Raw genomic sequence first — 21,638 nt, 5'->3', positions numbered from 1 at the left:
ACAAATTATCATATTTTTACAGCAAGAGGCAGTTTTGCAATTTGGAGTGAGAACCAGCCCCCTACACCCAAGGCTAAGCTCCTACCATTTCAGAAATTGAGAGATGGGGGTGCTATCTTCCTCTATGATTGCACTTCAGAGAGATGGTTCCAGGTCATTGAAAAAGATATTCCTTGACCTTAAAGCTGGTGAGAGACTTATTAACTTTTATTTTGGTTTATGTTTTTTATCTCTATTAATGTTTAATGGATTACCTTTAAAATTGTATTTGTGGTATTTTTGATATCTATATACATTGTATAATAATGAAATCAAGTTAATTAACATATCCTGTAATGCACATATTTATTATTTCTGTGTGTGTATAGGGTAAGAATATTTGAGATATATTCTCTTAGCAATTTTTGTGTATATAGTGTATTATTATTAACTATACTCACTATGCTGTACAACAGAGCCCCAGAACCTATTCTTCCTGTCTGACCAAAAGTTATTTGTAAGCCTGATTTATTTCACTTAGCATAATATCCTCCAGGTTCATCCATGTTGTCACAGATGACAGATTCCTTTTTTACTAATGGGTAAATAGTATTCCATTGTGTATGTATATACACCCCACATTTTAAAAATCCAGTTGTCTTTTCCTAGATACTTAGATCAGTTTCATATCCTAGCTATTGTGAATAAAGCTGCAGTGAACATGGGAGAGCAGATATCTCTTTGACATATTTGTTTCAATTCATTTGTAGCAGAAGTGGGGAATGGTGGATCACATGGGTAGTTCCATTTTTAATCTTATGAGAAACCTCTATACTATTTTTCATAACAACTGTACTAATTCATGTCTCATCAACAGTGAAAAAGTGTTACCTTCTCAACATCCTTGCCAATATTTGTAATCTTTCATTTGAGTTCCTTAACCCCTTATCAGACATATCGTTTGCAAATATTTTCTCCAATTTCACAGACTGTCTTTTCACTCTGTTGGTTGTTTTCTTTGCTGAGCAGAGGCCTTTTAGGTGTATGAAATATCATTTTTCCTATTTTTATTTTGGTTGCCTGTGCCTTTGGGGGTCATATCCTAAAAATCTTTTTAAGACTTATGTCAAAAAGCTTTTATCCTATGTTTTCCTCTATAACTTTTAGTGTCCAGTTTTACATGTAATCTTTAATCCATTTTGATTTGATTTTTGTATATGGTTTGAGGTAAGGATCCAATTTCATTCTTCTGAATGTGGATTTCTTGTGTTTTTAGCACCACTTATTGAAGAGACCATCTTTTCCCAATATTTGTTCTTGGCATCTTTGTAGAAGGCTAGTTCACCATAAATGCCCAGATTTACTTCTTGTGTCTCTGTTCTATTCCATTGAGCTATGTGTCTGTTTCATGCCAGTGCCATGCTGTTTTGATTACTAGAACTTTGCCATGTATTTTGAAATCAGGTAGTATGATCTAGTGTGACTAGCTAGTCACACTAATTATATGAGATAACTAGTGAAAAAAACCTTTTCTAATGATTTGACTATTCAGTGTCTTCTCACATTTCCTTCAAATTTTGCAAATTTTTTTCTATTTCTGTGAAAAATGTCATTGGAATTTTAAAAGGGACTGCATTAAATCTGTTGATCACTTTACATAGTGTGAACTTTTTAACAGTATTAATACTTTCAATCCATTAAAATGAGGTTTTTAAAAATTTATTTGTGTCTTCTTCAATTTCTTTCATCAATGTTTTATAAGTTTTAGTATACAGATCTTTCACCTCCTTGGTAAAACTTATTCCTAAGTATTTTGTACTATTATAAATGAGGACATTTCTTAATTCTTTTTTCAGTTTATTGTTAGTGTATAGCAACACTATTGATTGTGTGTATGTTAATTTTGTATCGTGCAACTTTGCTGGATTAGTTTATTATTTCTAACAGCTTTTCTGGTGTAGTCTTGAGGGTTTTCTCTATATAAAGACTATACCATCTACAAATATAGACTATTTAACTTCTTTCATATTTGAATGTCTTTTATTTATTTTTCTTGCCTAATTGCTCTGATTGGACTTCCAGCACTATGTTGAATGAAGTGGTGAAACTGAGTAGCCTTATCTTGTTACTGACTTTATAAGAATCGGATTATCACCACTGAGGAGGATGTTAGCTATGAGCTTGTCATATATGACCTTTATTGTGTTGAAGTACATTGCTTCTATACCTAATTTGTTGAGAGTTTTTATCATAAAAGAATGTTGAATTTTGTCAAATGCTTTTTCTTTATCTGTTGAGATGATTATATGGTTTTTGTTCTTCATTTGGTTAATATGATATATTATGTTTGTTGATTTACATACAGTGAAACATCCTTGCCTGCCAGGAATAAATCCAACTTGATCATGGTGAATGTCTTTTATTTTATTTTATTTTGCAATTTTATAACTTCATTTGATGTATTTGACAATCAGCGATTAGTTCTCATCCACATTGACTGTGTGTAGATTTCTGAAAGTGGTAACAGGTACATAGGTAACCAAAGTATATAGCTTACGTTTTCTGGACAGCCACACACGGATTCAGTATGGGACATTCCTTATTCCTTTGGCCCAGACAGCTTTGTTGAGCCTGGTATCAATGCACACATCTGGAGTTCCCATCTCCTTCATGGCAAATTCCCGAATCTCTTTGAGTGCCCAGGGGCACGCTTCTTGAAGCCCACTCCATGGATGTGCTTGTGAATATTGATGGTGTATTCTTGGGTCACCACTTAGTTGATGGCAGAACGGCCCTTTTTCTTCTTGCCACCCTTCTTTGTGGGAGCCATTCTGCTGGGTCCAAGTTGGAAAGGAAGGTGAATAAGTCTTTTAAAGTACTGTTGAATTCAGTTTGCCAATATTTTTTATTAAGGATATTTGCACCAATGCTCATCAGGGATATTGGCCAGTAATTTCTTTTCTTGTAATGTTCTTAGCTGGCTTTGGTATCAGGATAATGCTAGCCTTATGCAATGAATTTAAAAGTATTGTCTCCTCTTCAAGTTTTTGGAAGAGTCTGAGAAGAATTGGCATTAGTTCTTTTTTTTTTTTTTTTTTTTTTTGAGACGGAGTCTCGCTCTGTCGCCCAGGCTGGAGTGCAGTGGCGCGATCTCGGCTCACTGCAAGCTCTGCCTCCCGGGTTCACGCCATTCTCCTGCCTCAGCCTCCCAAGTAGCTGGGACTACAGGCACCCGCTACCACGCCCGGCTAATTTTTTGTATTTTTAGTAGAGACGGGGTTTCACCGTGTTAGCCAGGATGGTCTCGATCTCCTGACCTCGTGATCCGCCCGCCTCGGCCTCCCAAAGTGCTGGGATTACAGGCGTGAGCCACCGCGCCCGGCCCGGCATTAGTTCTTTAAATGTTTGGTAGAATTCAACCATGAAGCTATCAGATGCTGGGCTTTTTGTTGGTGTTATTTATTTATTTTTTGTTTTGTTTGCCTTGATCTAATCTCCTTAGTCATTAATGGTGTGTTCAGATTTTTTTATTTCTTCATAATTCAGTCTTTGTACATTGCATGTGTTTAGAAATGTATCCATTTCTTTTGGTTATACAGTTTGTTGGCTTACAATTGTTCATTGCAGTCTCTTATGATCCTTCATATTTCTGGGGTATGAGTTGTAATGTCTTCTTTTTATTTATGACTTTATTTATTGATGTATTCTTTCTTTTGATCTTTTTTGTTGTCTTTCAAGTCTTTATTTCATTTATTTCACTTCTGATTTTTGTAATCTTCTTGCTTCTACTGACTTTAGGCTTTGCTTTTCTTTTACTCCTTCATGTAACATTAGGCTTTCTATTTGAGATTTTTTGTTTGTTTGTTTAATATAGATATTTATTTCTATAAACTTTCCTTTTAGAACATTCTTTTCTGCATATCATATGTGTATTAGTTTTTTTTCATGCTGCTGATAAAGACATACCCAAAACTGGGAACAAAAAGACGTTTAATTGGACTTACAATTCCACATGCTGGGGAGGCCTCAGAATCATGGCGAGAGGTGAAGGGCACTTCTTGTTCGTGGTGGCAAGGGAAAAAATGAATGAGAAGAAGCAAAAGCAGAAACCCCTGATAAACCCATCAGATCTCATGGGACTTATTCACTATTATGAGAATAGCATGGGAAAGACCAGCCCCCTGATTCAATTAACTCCCCCCAGGGCCCTCCCACAACACTTTGGAATTCTGGGCGATACAATTCAAGTTGAGATTTGGGTGGGGACACAGCCAAACCACATCAATATGTTATGTTACTATTTTCATTAGTCTCAATTATTTCTTGTTTGACCCAGTGGTTGTTCAGGAGTATGACATCATTTTATATTTTTTATAGCAGTGTGTATTTTTGGTGGCTTTGATTTGTGTACAAAGCTATGATTATGATAATAGACTATTACTCTTCTTATAAAGATGAAGAAACAGAAACTCTAAATTATTTGCCTGATATCAAAAATAGTTATTGGTAGAGATTATAATTTTTTGAGGTGTAAGATGTACAGAAATCATCAGGATATAAATTGTTTACTCGCAGATATTCATGTGTATATATTTTATGTACATAAATGCAGATATTCATGGATGACCATAAGTATAATTATGAAGATATTTTTAAAAGAATTTTGGCTGGGTGTGGTGGTTCACACCTGTAATCCCAGCACTTTGGGAGGCCAAGGCAGGTGGATCACTTGAAGTTAGCAGTTCGAGACTGCTTGGTCAAAATGGTGAAACCCTGTCTCTACTAAAAAATCAAAAAACAAAAATTAGCTGGGCATGGTGGTGCGTGCCTATAATCCCAGCTACTCAGGAGGCTGAGATGGGAGAATCGCTTGAACCTGGGAGTTGGAAGTTGCAGTGAGCTGAGATTGTGCCATTGCACTCAAGCCTGGGTAACAAAGTGAGACTGTGTCTCAAAACAATATATTAATAATCCTATTACTCATTTTTCTTTAAACTTTATGACTTTTTCTCTCAAATTGAAATCAAAATAGAAAATAATGTATACTTATTTTTAGTGGTATTGAACTAATTAATACTTTAAAATGTAACTTTCTCATATTTTTTTCTTAACATAACCTTTATTTTTTACCTCAGCTCCAAGGGTGAGATAAAGATAGATTTTGTCTTACTAAGAGAATTTTGCAAGGAAAAACCAAAACCGTTAGAAAATATTTGTAATAAATGACACTATTCCTTGTGACTGCTCTAAAACCTGAGACAGATGAGCCTCTCCTTGGGTTTGTTCTTTAGAAGTCTTCACCGATTACAATCCCCAAATACTTCACAGTGCATTACGAACTTTTCTTTGGGATTCAGTGTTCAGTGCTGACATAGCATCGCTCCAGTGACTAACATGGTTTATGCTCCAGGGAAGCACTTCACAAGTTTTGCCCTAAGTTCTCAAAACAATTGCATCTCAAGGTCATAAGGGTTGTGGATTTCTTCACTCCTAATATTAATGGAGAGACTGAAGCATTTGGGAAAAATATGCACAGACTTTCAACTTGTCAGGTCCTACTCTCTTTTACCTGGAATGAAATAGTTTCCTGTATAGCAAAATGTAATTTTTCAGTAGCTTCAATTGTCCATTTGCTTGTTTTGTTTATCTTCTAATTTGAGATTTTGGATAAACCCATGATTGGTTGTGAGTTTCACAATAGTTGTACATGGTAATGAATGAATTCTTTTGGTATTAAATAATTCCTGTAACTACTAAATTTATATATCTACATGACCAGCAGGCATGAATAATATATGTTTTTTTTACATTGAACATTAGAACTGTGAGTGGTTTTATTCTTATATATAAAGAAATGTAATTTTAAAAATAATTATGTCAATTCTATCATTTTACTTAATTTTGAATATTTATTGATTATGGTATGTATATTTTGGTTTTAACTTAGTTTTAGCATTTAAGACAAAATGTACAAATAATGTATATTTTTACACTTAATGTATTATGTTTTTAAAAATATTTTTAAACTTTGATCACTTTTGAATAAGATTGTACAAAATTTTAAAATTCTATGGATAATTGGGATGAAATATGAGAGTAATTATGATATATTTAGAAAATAAAAACAGAAGAACAAGAAAGTATAGACATAAATGCGAAAAAGTAAAGAAGAAAATCTTCTAAAAACGTCCTAATTACATCTTTAAAAACTGAAAACAATGAAAGAGTGAATTGTATCATATTTGATCTTTACAAAATTCTTGAACAGAGCATTACAAATTTCATAATGTGATTAAAAATGAGAGCTATAAAAGTGAGAAAGAAAGTTATTCTCGTCAAATCCCCAACATGAAGTCATTGGATATACTCCATGAAACGTCATATTCTTTTGTTAAGGAGATTTGATTGGTGCCAAAATAATTACAACGACAAATAATATTTTATTCATACTTCAGAAGTAGTGGATGAATTTGTGGCCTGTGCATTAGAAGATAATATTATATTGATTAACTTGACATGTTTGTTGAGAAAGTCGGAAACTCTGAAGTGTTGCTGTATTCCTTGTTCATAATGACACATGCTTTTACACAAAAACCGATTAAAATCAGAAGACTTTAATGCAAGTCTCCATTGGTATTGTTATATTAGTTGTGGATTATTCCAATAGAAAGGAAAATGTTTTAAAACGTGGAAATCAATATGGTTGATTAAGTCCTAGGAGAAAGACATGGTTATTAGAAAACCTAATTTACATAGAAGAAAAAATAAAACCATAATAATTAGTCATACTGTCATTCTCTGGGATAGTCTTGGATGTCACATCTAAGTTCAAAGTGCTTTTGTTCTTGAGTCACTTTCATTAATAGGCTGTGTGTAATGGCAATTATTTAACCAATTAACCTCACCCATACCCAAGTTCTATTTCGGCGTTAAGGTCAAGTAATCTACACTGCTCTATAATTACCCTTTATAGTGAATGAAGAAATTTACCATCCCAAGATTTAAAAACAAACAAAAAACAATACTTACTTATTTTGAAGTATACAAGATAATTAACAAACATTTTAAAATCATTGATTTTATGTGCATTCTGATAGTTTTTTAAGATGTTTGAACATTTTAAATACTATTTTTTTTTTCTTCTTGAGACGGAGTTTCACTTTTGTTGCCCAGGCTGCAGTGCAATGGTGCAATCTCAGCTCACTACAACCTCCGCCTCCTGGGTTCAAGCAATTCACCTGCCTCAACCTCTCAAGTAGCTGGGATTACAGATGTACACCACTATGCCCAGCTAATTTTTTTTGTATTTAGTAGAGAAGGAATTTCACTACGTTGGTCAGGCTGATCTGGAACTCCTGACATCAGGTGATCCACCTGCCTCAGCCTCCCAAAGTGTTGGGTTTACAGGCATGAGCCACGGTGCCCAGCCTAAATACTAAATTTATGTTTGAGTTAGCATATTTGTTCTCAAGGGCTTAGTAAGACCTTAGTTTTTTCAATAACTAACTACTTTCTTAAGTGCTTGCAATGTTTGAGAAAATTAACTCTATTTAATTGTATATGTAGTTCAAAAAGCTTAAAATAATTTCATAAATTGTAAATAGGGTTAGATATAATTTTTTAAAAATTTACTTATATTAGATATATTACTTAATTTAATATTTATCCAAATGCATGTTAAAAAATGATTGAATTTGTATATACAAATTACTTAAATGTATGATTCATATACAGAAGTGATATTTGAAATTAGGGAATTAAGAAAGAGTTTCTAAGCCTGGCATGGTGATGTGCTAGTAATTCCAGCTACTACTCGGGAGGCTGGTGCAGGATGATCCTTTGAACCCAGGAGTTTGAATCCAGCCTGGGCAACATAGCAAAACCCTTTCGCTAAAAAAAGAAAAAAAGAAAGAAAAAAAAAGAAAAAAAGAAAATAGTTCCCCAATTTATAAACTTCTCATGTGTAGAACTGATAGATAAGAATGTGTCCCCTCAGAATGCAAATTAGTTCAGCCATTGTGGAAGATTCTGTGGTGAAGATCTAGAATCAGAAATACCATTTCACCCAGCAATCCCAAAGGAAAATAAATCATTCTGTTACAAAGATAACATGAATTTGTACGTTCATTGTGGCACTATTTACAATAGCAAAGACATGGAATCAACTTGAATGCTTATCAATGACAGACTGGATAAAAAAGTATGGCACATATACACCATGGTATACTATGCAGCCATAAAAGGAACAAAAATCATATCTTTGCAAGGACATAGGTGGACCTGGAAGCCATTATCCTCAGCAAACTAATGCAAAACCAGAAAACCAAGCATTATATGTTCTCATTTATAAGTGGGAGCTGAACAATGAAAACACATGGATGAGACTCTGTCTCAAAAATTTTTTTTAAAAAAGGCCCGTGCCTGTAATCCCAGCACTTTGGAAGGCCGAGGCAAGCAGATCACCTGAGGTCAGGAGTTCGAGACTAGCCTGACCATCATGGTGAAACCCAGTCTCTACTGGAAATACAGAAATTAGGCAGGCACCTGTAATCCCAGGTACTTGGGAGGCTAAGGCAGGAGAATTGCTTCAACCCAAGAGGAGGAGATTGCAGTGAGCTGAGATTGCACCACTGCACTCCAGCCTGGGTGACAGAGCGAGACTCGGTCTCAGGAAAAAAAAAAAAAAAAGAAAGAAGGAAAGGAAGGAAGGAAGAAGAAAAGAAAAGATTAGGACATGCTTATCAGATAACCTTTGATGGGTTTTGAGAGATTGCTCCACAGAAGCATCTGTGGAATATGATAAAAGTTGATTTTTTTTAAGATAAAGAATTTTGAAAGTTTTGGTATATTTCTTTTAGTACCTTTGGCAAACACATGTATAAGAAGTTATGGCCAGGCGTGGTGGCTCACGCCTGTAATCCCAGCCCTTTGGGAGGCTGAGGCGGGTGGATCACGAGGTCAGGGGTTCAAGACCAGCCTGACCAACATGGTAGAACCCCTTCTCCACTAAAAAAATACAAAAATTAGCTGGGTGCGGTGGCGGGCGCCTGTAATCTCAGCTACTCAGGAGGCTGAGGCAGGAGAATTTCTTGAACCCGGGAGGCTGAGGTTGCAGTGAGCCAAGATGGCGCCACTGCACTCCAGCCTGGGTGACAGAGCGAGACTGTTTCAAAAAAAAAAAAAAATTAGTTACATTAAAATTACATTCTGCTTCCTGGAGTATTTTTTAGCCACATAATTGCTGTGGTCCTGATCCTGTAGATCATATTTTGAATAGATTACAATAAAATCTTTAAGGATGAATCAGAACATCTATCTGGTTTTGTATATCTGGGGATCTGGGAGCAGTAGAAAGATTACACCACAAGGAAAAGTTTACTGCCTTAGGCGCAAGTTGCCTCCCTCATCTCTCAGTTATGCTAGAGACTTGGGGGTTTCTGTATTTTGTCCCAACACTCAGAAACTGATTATTTCAGTTTCTGTCTATATGTAAGAATATTGATCCCCCGTTGATATCCTGGGCTCCACTATTTTCATTGCATTCTATTTTCTTGCCTTTTCTTAATTAGCTTCTATATAAAGAGTAAAATTTAAGTGCATGTTTATTCCATAAATAGGTCTGAAGAAATGTGGCTATTACAGAAGTAAATCCCAAAGCAATTTATAGGTAGTTTCTGAAGCTGCCAAAAGAAAAAGTAATTAGCTGTTAGTTTATATGACACTATGCAAACTTTTTGTTACATGAGAACTACGACATGATGTGAAGAAGATATATAGACATCTATATAGACATCAAAGACAGAAACACATGAAGACACATATTCAAGACCATAACACAAAGACTTTTTGAGAATTTCAACACTGAGATTAGAAAGTATATAAATCTTAAATGATTTAAACATTGCCTGTAACTTGCAATTTGTCTGTTTCCTTGGAAATAAGTTGTCTCCTGTCACTATATTGCTGCTCATTGGAAAAAAAATATTGTTCTGCAAACCCCCACATAATTAGTATAGATAGATAGATAGATAGATAGATAGATAGATAGATAGATAGATAGATAGATAGTTACAATTGAGGGACAGCACTTAGGTCGTTTGTCATTATTTAATATGTTTAGTGTGGACTCTGGGTGTTTGTTCTGTTTTTATTTAATATTATATTATAAAAAAATCCAACAGAAACAGAGTGTAAATTATTTGCTCTGAATCTGAGAGATAAATGTTAACAGAAGCCAGATGCAAAAACAAGCAATTCAAAATGAAAATTTCAAGTAAAAAAAATGCATTTGGAAAATCAGTAGTAATCAGATGAATAAAGAGGTGCCATACTGATACATTAAAAAAAGGCGATTGTAAGCAAGCCCATCAGCATACTGCGTGTGTGTGTGTGTGTGTATGAAACAATATAGGCTAAATCACTACAACAAAAGTTTGATAAATATAGTGACCAACAGAACACACACATACACAGCACACATATGCTGTGTATCAGTTTGGTTTAGGGCTATTTGCTGGGTTGAAGCTTTTAGGAACCCAAGATCTTTCTACTCAATTGTTACATTATCTATAGGGCTCACCTTTGCTGTATAATCAGTGATGATTCACTGTTACTTTATCATTCCAGCTTTCGAATGAGGAAAGAAGAAATGTATGCTTTTTTCTTTTTTCAAAAGCTTGGACCCCAAATTGCAAGTATTACCTGTGCCTATAACTCATTAGCCAGATTCTTGCCATATGGCCACTCCTGCCTTCAAGAGAAGCTGGGAAATTAACATGTTAGCTGGTCAACAATGTGCCATGTAAATCTTTAACCACTATTGAAGAAGGCAGTGAGGACTTCTGGAGAACAACAAGCAGCTTATCTCTATGAAATGGTTCCTCATGAATGTTGTGACTTAGAGTGTTATTTGGATGCTACTTTCCAGAAAGTATGTTAGAAATCTAAATGCAAGAACCATACAAATGCAGTATAATTTACTTTAATTCTAATTCTATGCATTTATTATACGGAAAATAATAAAAATAGAAAATTTTAGAAAGAGATTGGTAACATCTTTCTTTTCTCTTTTATTTCTTCTTTTGTTATTATTTTTTCTCTTATACTTTTGTTTTATTTTATTTTTTTCTTCAGCTTTTAAGTTCTGGGGTACATGTTCAGAATATGCAGGTTCGTTACATTCATAGGTAAATGTGTGCTATGGTGGTTTGCTGCACAGATCAATCCATCACTTAGGTATTAAGCCCAACATCCATTAACTATTCTTGCTGATGTTCTCCCTCCCCTTCTTGGGCCCCATCCCCTCAACAGGCCCCAGTGTGTATTGTTCCCTCATGTGTTCTCATCATTCAGCTCCCACTTATAAAGAACATATGGTGTTTGGTTTTCTATTCCTGCATTAGTTTGCTGAGGATAACAGCTTCCAGCTCCATCCATGTCACTGCAAAGGACATTATCTAATTCCTTTTATAGCTGCATAATATTCCATGGTGTGTATGTATCACATTTTCTTTATCCAGTCTATCATTGATGCGCATTTGGGTTGGTTCCATGTTTTTGCTATTGTGAATAGTGTTGCAATGAACATACATGTGCATGTTTCTTTATAATATAATGATTTATATTCCTTTCGGTATATACCCAGTAATGGGATTGCTGGGTGAAATTGTATTTCTGCCTCTAGGTCTTTGAAGAATTGCCTCCCTGTCTTCCACAATGGTTGAATTAGTTTACACTCCCACCAAAAGTATAAAAGCATTCCTTTTTCGCCACAGCCGTGACAGCATCTGTTGTTTTTGGATTGTTTAATATTTGCCATCCTTTCTGGGGTGAGATGTTATCTCATTGTGGTTTTGATTTGCATTTCTCTAATGATCAGTAATGTTGAGCTTCTTTTGAGAAGTGTCTCTTCATCTCCTTTGCCAACATTTTAATGGGGTCGTTTTCTTGTAAATTTGTTTAAGTTCCCTGTAGACCAGATATTAGGCCTTTGTCAGATAGACAGATTACAAAAATGTTCTCGTTCTGTAGGTAGTCTGTTCACTCTGATGATAGTTTTCTTTTGCTGTGCAGAAACTCTTTAGTTAATTAGATCCCATTTGTCAAATTTGCTTTTGTTGCAATTGCTTTCATAACATCTTTAGTGAAGGATTGGAAGCAATCAGATATCTAACAATAGAGCATTCGCGTATCACCTAGTATATATGATAAGAAGTCAGTATACTGATGTGGAAGATCTTAAGCATTTTAGATTATAAGGACCATAATGGAAGTATTATTGGTCATTATATCCTGTGACTTCAGCTAATTAAGTATTTTCCTTGAACCTCAGTTTCCTGAGTTTTAAAAAATAAGGTAATAGTTTTGATGTGAGGATTAATAATGTTAACGAGCTTCAAAAATCTGACAAAAACTGTATACATACAAATCACTTTAATTAAATTTAATAATTTAACAAAACTAAGAATGATGTAATGTTGAGAGAAAATATTTTTAAATGAAGGCTTGGTTTGGTTGAATTATTTAAATACTATGAGAATATGAGAGTAAAAGAAATATATATATACACGCACACACCCCTATATACAAAATGAAAATTACATTAATTTTATACCATTGGTTCTAGAAAATACAGATTATTGGCTCCAGGTAGGGAGATTATGGGTAATTAATATTCTTTTATCATCTTCTAAACTTATCAAATAATATTATTTGAATAATATAAAATAAGTTTCTTATAATATTATGAGGGAAGTGGTCAAAGTGGCCAACTAGAAGCAGCTAGCGTGCATTGCTCTCACAGAGAGGAGCAGAAGGGGCGAGTAACTACGATACCTTCAACTGAAGCATTTAGGTACTCACATTGGGACTAATCAAGAAAACAACTTGACCCAAGGAGAATGAAGAAGAGATAGCACAACGACCCACCTGGGAGCAAAATGGAGCCAGGAGAACCTCCTCTGCCCTGGGAAGTGGTGAGTGGATGAGCGGTCTTGAGAAACCACACTTCTCACATGAATCTTTGCAACCCTTGGGACAGGAGATCTTCTTGTGAACCTACTCCACCAGGGCTTTCGGTCTGACAGACAGAGTTATGTGGAGTCTCGACAGAGCAGTCAATCAGGCATGTGTGGGAACACTGGACCTTTAGATACTTGGTCTTTCCAGCAAAAGTAGCTGTAGCTCCAGCAAAGTGGGAGGTTAGACCCCTTATATATCCTTAGGAAAGAGGCTGAATCTACTGAGTGATTTCTGACCTGCATGTTTCTGGAATGAAGCCCCGAGGAGACAAGCAAATGACCTTCTTCCACAACCACTACTAAGATCTATTCCTCTGCTGCCTCTAAGCTGAGGAAGGGACATAAACACTGAGATCACTTCAGAGCTGCAGTGGACAGCCCAGGTGTACCAAGTCGTGAACTACAGCCAGCACTCAAGGAGGAGAGGAACCCACACTTTCAGAGCATTGAGAGGGAACAAGGCTGCAACTGTGAGGAAACCTAGGGGAGCCACATAACCAAGCAAGAGTTTACCAACTTACCAATAAGCCTAAGGACCTCCTGCTGGATCATACCCAAAGCTTCAACACCAAAAACCTCACTAAGATACCCCTCTCTGAAACCAGAGACAAGCAGCCAGCTTCAAATAAAGGCCCTGCAGAAAGGCTCGGCCTAGTGAAAATACCCAAAAAAATTTATTGACTGTATTCAATCTATTCTGCAGTTAAAGGAATACCCACATGCAGAGATGAGAAAAAAAAATAATGCAAGAACTCCAGTAACTCAAATGCCCAGAGTGTCATATGTTCTCCAAATGACCACACTAGTTCTCTGACAATAGTTCTTAACCAGGCCAAACTGGCTGGAATGACAGACATAGAACTCAGAATATGGACAGGAACAAAGATCATCGAGATTCAGGAGGATGGCAAAACTCTATCCAAGGAAAATAAGAATCACAATAAAGTGACACAAGAGCTGAAGGCCAGTATAGCAGGTATAAAAAAGTACTTAATGGGTCTGACAGAGCTGAATAACACAATACAAGAATTTCCCAAAACAATCACAAGTATTAACAGCAGAATAAGCCAGGCTGAGGGAGAAATCTCAGAACTCAAAGACTGGTTTTCTGAAATAAGACAGTCAGACAAAATAAAGACAAAAGAACAAAAGGGAATGAACAAAACTTTTGTGAAGTATGAGATTATATAAAGAGGCCAAATCTACCAATCATTGGCATCCCTGAATGGGAGGGGGAGAAATCAAACATCTTGGAAAACATTTCAGGATATCTTCCATGCAAACTTCTCCAGACTTTCTAGAGAGGCCAACAAATTCAAGAAATACACAGAACTTCTGCCAGATTCTACACAAGAAAATCATCCCCAAAACACATAATCATCAGATTTTTCAAGGTTGAAATGAAAGAAAGAATGTTAAAGGCAACTAGAGAGAATGGGCAGGTCACCTACAAAAGGAACCCCATCAGGCTAATAGCGAGGTTGTGGAGAAAAGGGAACACTAATACACTGCTTGTGGGAGTATATATTTGTTCAACCATTGTGGAAAGCAGTATGGCAATATGGCAATTCCTCAAAGAGCTAAAAGCAGAACTATCATTCAACTCAGCAATCCGATTACTGGGCATATACCCAGACGAATATAAATCATTCTACCATAAAGACACATGTATTTGAACCCTCGTTGCAGCACTATTCACAATAGCAAAGACATGGAATGAACCTAAATGCCCATCAATGACAGATTGGATTAAGAAAATATAGTACATATACATTGTGGATGGAATACTATGCAGCCATAAAAAAGAACGAGATCATGTCTTTTGTGAATGGACCTGGAGGCTATTATCCTTAGCAAACTAATGCAGAAACAGAAAATCAAATACTGTACGTTCTCACTTATAAGTGGGAGCTAAATGATAACAACTTATGAACATAAAAGAGGAAACAACACACAGTGCCGTCTACTTGAGCAGGGAGGGTGGGAGGAGAGAGTGGAGCAGAAAAATATAACTATTGGGTACTGAGCCCTGTGACCCAAAACACCTGGACTGGCTCAGTGATCTGGGTGCAGAAGGCTTAGAACCAGCATAGTCAGGCGGGCCTGCTCCCAGGGTGCATGCCAAAGGGGGACTCACTGGATTGTGGGAACACAATCCATGGGTGGGCTTAATACATGGGTGATGAAATAATATGTGCCAAAAAACGCTGTGACACATGTTTAGCTATGGAGCAAATCTTCACCTGTACCCCAAAACCTAAAATAAAAGTTTAAAAATTATGTAAGAATCTCAGATATTTGTTATTAATAATTATTTATGCTTTTATAATATAGGCCTCCCCCAATTCTTTGGCTTAATGTGATATTTATTGCCACTGTTGATTGTACTATGTAGGAAAAATTTCTTAGAACATGAAATGCTTTTATTACAGTGCTTTAAAAAAATAGAGGGTTAAAACATTTTATAAACCATATAAATACAATTATAAAGAGAGAAAAAACTACATAAAAATATACCAGTTTTTTAATAAAAGAAATATTCTTGAGGAAACCAGGCAAGATGGTCAACCAGACATAGCCAGAAAACACCTCTTCCACCAAGAGGAACCAAAATGCCAAATAAACCATCACACCTCCAACAGACCTTTTGAGAGAAAACACTGAAAGCCGATAGAGGCGACACAGATGCTGCGGTTGAAGAGAGAATGAGCTGGGAAGCCTGCTTGGAGTAACAGGGCCACTAGGATTGCCCCCCAGTTCCTGAACCCAATGAAGGAGTGAGTGAGAAAACCTGGGGTAATAGTATCCCCACGGACCTCTGGTATCCTAGCTATAGGATAAGCTCCCACAACCCCCATAGACCTTTGAACTTGGAGGGGGGCGCTGCCTGGAAAGCAGGTAGATGTGCAGCTTGAACCCTCATGGAGCCCAGAAGGTTTTGCTGTGCAGTACAGCTGTGGCAAAACACAAGCATAGATGCCCATTCCCCAAGCTTCTCCATTTTGGACTGAGTGGTTGAAGCTCCTTTTGTCTGCTGGGCTTGGAGGGAACGGGGCTGCCGTTGCTATGGGACTCAAGCATATCTGATCCACATGCCCCCTTGCCTGCTGGTCCCTCCCAAGACAACCTGCCTTTTGACTCCTACAGGATGGTGCCCACAGCACAGCCTTCACTGCCCCATGTGTGTCTTCTTAGCAGTGTGGGAGTAGTTTGCCCCTCAGCACAGCCAGTGCTCGACCTTGAGGGGCCAGAGAACAAATCCATAGGCCTGGTCTCAACTCCCTAGGATTCAAGTACATGGCCCAGAGATATCCAGTTGAGATCTGTAGCTTGAACATGACCAGGAGATAAGTCCCACTCTCAGAACAGAGAAGAGTACAGCGCGAGTTTGTATGCCAGCAGGGGAGCTGGGCATTCCTCCCTTTCCAAGACAAGTCTGGGAAGGGTGTGGCCTGATAGCCAGCCTCAGCTTCTTTCCCAGGGAGCCCCGTGACCCAGAACGCCTCGACTGGCCCAGTGATCTGAATGCAGAAGGCTTGGGACCAGCCTAGCCAGTCAGGCCTGCTCCTAGGGTGCATGCCAAAGGAGACCCACTGGACTGTGGGAGCACAAGCTGGGCAGGCCCACAGCTGTCTGCCAGGATGAAAACCCAGGGCTGTGGGTGCCATACCTGTTGCACATCCACAGTCCCACCGCGCTGCCCTGGGATCCTCCATCCTTGACCCACTGCCTCACCAAACCACCTGCAAACATATCTCACAATTCGCTCTTACTCAAACAAGCATAGGAGACCAGCAGGCCCCGGGGAGTTGTGGGTCTCCTATGACCTAACCCTCAGCTCCAAGTGCTCCGAAGGGAGGAGGGAGTGCAAGCTGCCAAAGCCTCCCTTGGGGCAAAGAAAATGCTGGCACAGAGCTAGTAGTTGAAGGGGACTCCACCAAGGATAGGGAATGAACTTGGAGAGAGAGTCATCTTTTGCCCAACTGCCTCCCCTCCGCAGAGCCCTGCTGTGTCTGTACTGAAATACAAAAGGGGTGCACGACTAAGAGCCTATTTGCTTTCTCTTACTGTTAAACACCACCTACTGGAATGCAGCCAGAATTACACCAAAAATTGCTTCCGCAAGCAAAGCCTATGAAACCCATTGCAGAAACCTATCTCTCTTCACTGGCTATAAACTTAAATGTAAAACCTTAATCTATAAAAATCCTCAATCCCAGCACTTTGGGAGGCCAAGGAGGGCAGATCACCTGAAGTCAGGAGTTCGAGACCAGCCTGGCCAACACGGTGAAAGCCCACCTCTCTAAAAATACAAAAATTAGCTGGGTATGGTGGCGAGCACCTGTAATCCCAGCTACTCGGGAGGCTGAGGCAGGAGAATCGCTAGAACCCGGGAGGCAGAGGTTGCAGTGAGCTGAGATCGTGCCACTGCACTCCAGCCTGGGTGACAGAGAAAGACTCCATCTCAAATAAATAAATAAATAAAAATCCTCAAAGAAAACCTAGGAAATTTCCTTCCGGACATTGGCCTTGGGAAATAATTTATAACTAGTTTCTCAAAAGCAGTTGCAACAAAAACAAAAATTGACACATGGCACCTAACTAAACTAAAGAGCTTCTGCACAGCAAAATAATCTATCAACAGAGTGAACAGAGAGAAAATCTTTACAAACTATGCATCTGACAGAGATCTAATATCCAGAATCTACAGGAATCTATAAGGAACTTAAACAAATCAATAAGAATATAAAAGATAACCAAATTAAAAAATGGACAAAAGAGAGGGACAGATGGACAGACTTCTCAGAAGAGGACGTACAAGCAGCTAACAAATATAAGAAAAAAAGATGCAGTATCACTAATCATCAGAAAAATGCTAATCAAAACCACAATGATATAGCATCTCACAGCAGTCAGAATGGCCATTATTAAAAAGTAAAAAATAAAAAATTTGAGCAGTTGTTGGCGAGGCTGCAGAGAAAGAGGATGCTTATGCCCTGTTGATGGGAATGTAAATCAGTTCAGCCACTGTGGAAAGCAGTTTGGAGATTTCACAAATAACTCAAAAGAAAACTATCATTCAACCCAGCAATCCTGTCACTGGGTATAAGGAAACTAAATCATTCTGTCAAAAAGACACATGCCCTCGTATGGTCTTCACAGCACTATTCATAATTGCAAAGACAAATCAATGTATTTGCCCATCGTTGGTGGATTGGGTAAAGAAAATGTGATACATATATACCATGGAATACTATACAGACATGCAAAAAGAAAGAAATCATATTCTCTGAAGCAAAGTAGATTCAGCTGGAGTCAATCATCCTAAGCGAATTAATGCAGAAACATAAAATAAAATATCACATTCTTGCTTATAAGTGGGAGCTAAATCTTGGGTACCTATGAACATGAAGAGGGAAACAGTAGACACTAAGGATTCAAAAAGGAGAGAGGGAGAGAAGGGGATAAGGCCTGAAAAACTTCCTATTGTGTACTATGTTCACTATTTGATAGGATCAATAGAAATACCAATCTATCTCAGCATCACACACTATACCGCTGCAACAAAATTGCACATGTAGCACCTGAATCTAAAATAAAAATTGAAATTAGAAAAAAAAATCACTAAAGTTGATTCTGAAAATCAAAATCTTGTTTGGATTGTGAATATTTTCTCTACATGCTACTATTTATTCTACAGATTCTGAATACTCTATAATTAACATGTACTACTGTATAATTTAAAAGTAGTCACAATACATTTTCTAAAGTAAGAAAGAAAAAATATTTTAAAGTGATTAGTGCCAATAGAGTAACATTTCTCCATTTCTAGTAGTGTTTACATTACTTTTTTTCACTATAATTCATAGTAAAAATTCAAAATTCAAAATTTTAAATTATCCAAAAATGAGTAAAGCTTTACATTTAAGGTCATGACACTGAAAAAATCCTTGTAATAAAACTTCATATTATAGAAATGAAGGTCCAACATTGATAATTTTCCGTAGTGTGTGGAGAAGGTTTAGTTGTTTTGCTTTTGTTTGTGTTGAGAAGAAGGTTGATAGGAAGAAAGTAGCAAAGGCTTCACTGAACCTCAGGATTTAAACATACTCTCTAATTTTACCAGAACAGAGTACCTATGGTAGAAGACATGGTCATATGAAACATCTTTAGCTATTGAAATGGAGCTTACTCTCTTCTAATCAAACTTTAATTTCAAAACAAAAAATTATTAAATCAGGTGTAAATACATGTTTCTCAGAAAATGCATAAAAAATGGAGAAAAATTTTCCTCAAGTTTTAGTCCACCTTCAAGAGTCATCCTTTTGCTCAATTGCTGTAATCCTAAAGCTCTTTTAAGTTTTATTTGACTGAATTCTTAATATGCTGAAACCTGAAATTTCTAAGCATTCAAAGCATGGTTGCTTCTGATTTTTTCATTAGTGCCAATATAAAGTGCTTCCCATCAGAGCCCATGAGATTTTATCAGTACTAATCTGCTATTTCTTCCCTGATGTTTCCGAACTTGAAAGCTCCTAATTTGTGATAATTAACCTCCTGAGAATAGCGTTTCTCATTTAACCCAGGGAGCAGCCACATCTCTCTGTGCTCAGCTTTGCAACCTCCCAGACAGGTCTTTTTTGGTCTGTATTTCAGGCATCAGGTAAATTATCCACTAATAAACACTGAGGGTTTTTGTAGTGAAAGCCAAAATTATATGGACAGCACCTGTCATGTGGAGCACCAGTTTTCTGTGGTGGTCAAGAACAAATGGCCCAGTTTTTGTTCTTGATTATTCTTAATGAATATGTGATGTTAAGACAGTTATATAATCTTTCTAGCCTCAGTTTCTCTACATGTAACACTTTCAGGTTACTGTGAGAACTAAGGGACTTAATATGTATAAAATGTGTAAAATGCTTAGCACCTAAAACACCACCATAATAAGCTCTAGATAGTGGTGCTATCATTATGATAACAAAATTTCATTTTGAAACTGCAGATATGGATAAAATTGGTTTGAAAAAGAAAAGAGGGAAATAATTAATGTAAGAACTGAATAAATTATTTCTCAATATGAAAAAATGTTTTTGAAGATGAAAATCAAAAGTGGGTTGAGAGAATCAGGGACAAGAAGAGAAAAAAAATTTCTTATTCACAATCTTAAAGAAAGTATAGAATATCTAGCATGCTTTAATATAAATATTAAGCTGCTTAATAAGTTCATTAATATTGTCACTCCCTCCAGTTAGAACAAATTTTAGACTACGTATAATTGGCATACAAATATCAAATGGTATCATACATATATGGTTATATATATAATATTCACATTATTGTCAAATTATATATTATAATTAATGAAATATTATAGCTACCATTTCTGTGAGTTGTATCAACTAAGTGATTTCACTAAATTTCAGGCGGATCCATGTTGAGTCAAATGACAAGTTGGTAACTTTTTTTTTTAAGATTCACAGCAAAACCTTGGTGAAAGGTAGCAAGATTTCCCATATACCCCTGCCCCACGTACATCTGTTATAATTGATTAACCTGCGCTGACACATCATTATCACCTGAAGTTCATAGTTTAAATTAAGGTTCACTGTTGGTGTTTTAAATTCTATGGGATTTTTAAAAATATAAAACTCCTGCATGTACAACACGTAAAAGAAAAGCATATTTTGCTGAGACCAAAGGTCAAGGATCGAGCCACCTCTGCTATCTCTGATCCCAGAAGTGACTCCTGGTGCTTCAGGAAATCTTCCAACTATGGCATCAGTTTTAAAAACACTCTTGTAAGACAAAGTACTGTATTTTGAATGAGACGTGTGTGGATATGGCATATCTATATCTCTAGCTCTGTGACTTTGAGTAACTTTAAATTTTCATATTTCATCTTCTGTATTTCCAAAATAGAAATCATACTTAAACCTCACAGGTTTCTGGGAAGGATTTAAATGAGGGACCATATAGGTGACATTTACCGTAACACCTGGCACAAGCAGTAATTCAGTAAATCCTAGATGTCTCTAAGCTTTCTAAATCTTACTTTGAGACTAATGTGATTAATGCCATCTCTATTTTCTCCATAGAACAATGGTGAAATATATCACAAAGCTGGATTAAAAAGTTTTAAAAAACATATAAATTAGCAATATTTATTATTATTACTACTATCAACAGAGATCATGAAGCACCCCAAAGCACAGTCTCAAAAACAGGTTAATTTTGGCATGAGGTAGATCTGCTAATAAATCTCACGTAATTTTCTGAAAAATTATTGATATTAACAGTTACTATTAACTAGTTAGTAGCCATTAATATCAATATATCCTCTAAAAATCTTATCAAATATCTTAAAATCATAAGACAAATTTATTCATATATTAAAATTAATGGCTTTTAAAAAATGGTCAACACAGGCCAGGTGCGGTGGCTCACGCCTGTAATCCCAACACTTTGGGAGGCCAAGGCGGGCGGATCATGAGGTCAGGAGATCAAGACCTTCCTGGCTAACACGGTGAAACCCCATCTCTACTAAAAATACAAAAAATTAGGCGGGTGTGGTAGCAGGCGCCTGTAGTCCCAGCTACTCGGGAGGCTGAGGCAAGAGAATGGCGTGAACCCGGGAGGCAG

The 21,638-nt window shown here is 36.8% G+C and overlaps 2 long non-coding RNA genes and 1 pseudogene across 3 annotated transcripts in view; 1 reads left to right on the top strand and 2 right to left on the bottom strand.

The window, feature by feature from the left end:
* The window catches only part of LOC104006020 (uncharacterized), a 472,234-nt gene that overhangs the window by 290,237 nt on the left and 160,359 nt on the right, over positions 1-21,638 (top strand). The gene's annotated exons all lie outside the window — the stretch shown is intronic.
* LOC134809874 (uncharacterized) overlaps positions 1-21,638 on the bottom strand; it is a 103,688-nt gene that overhangs the window by 21,316 nt on the left and 60,734 nt on the right. The gene's annotated exons all lie outside the window — the stretch shown is intronic.
* On the bottom strand, positions 2,457-3,046 carry LOC735658 (large ribosomal subunit protein eL31-like; annotated as a pseudogene).

The sequence above is a fragment of the Pan troglodytes genome, chromosome 3 (genome assembly GCF_028858775.2).
Source record: "Pan troglodytes isolate AG18354 chromosome 3, NHGRI_mPanTro3-v2.0_pri, whole genome shotgun sequence".
Taxonomy (NCBI): domain Eukaryota; kingdom Metazoa; phylum Chordata; class Mammalia; order Primates; family Hominidae; genus Pan; species Pan troglodytes.
The sequence above is the reverse complement of the archived record's forward strand: the minus strand, read 5'-3'. Positions and strand labels throughout refer to the sequence as shown.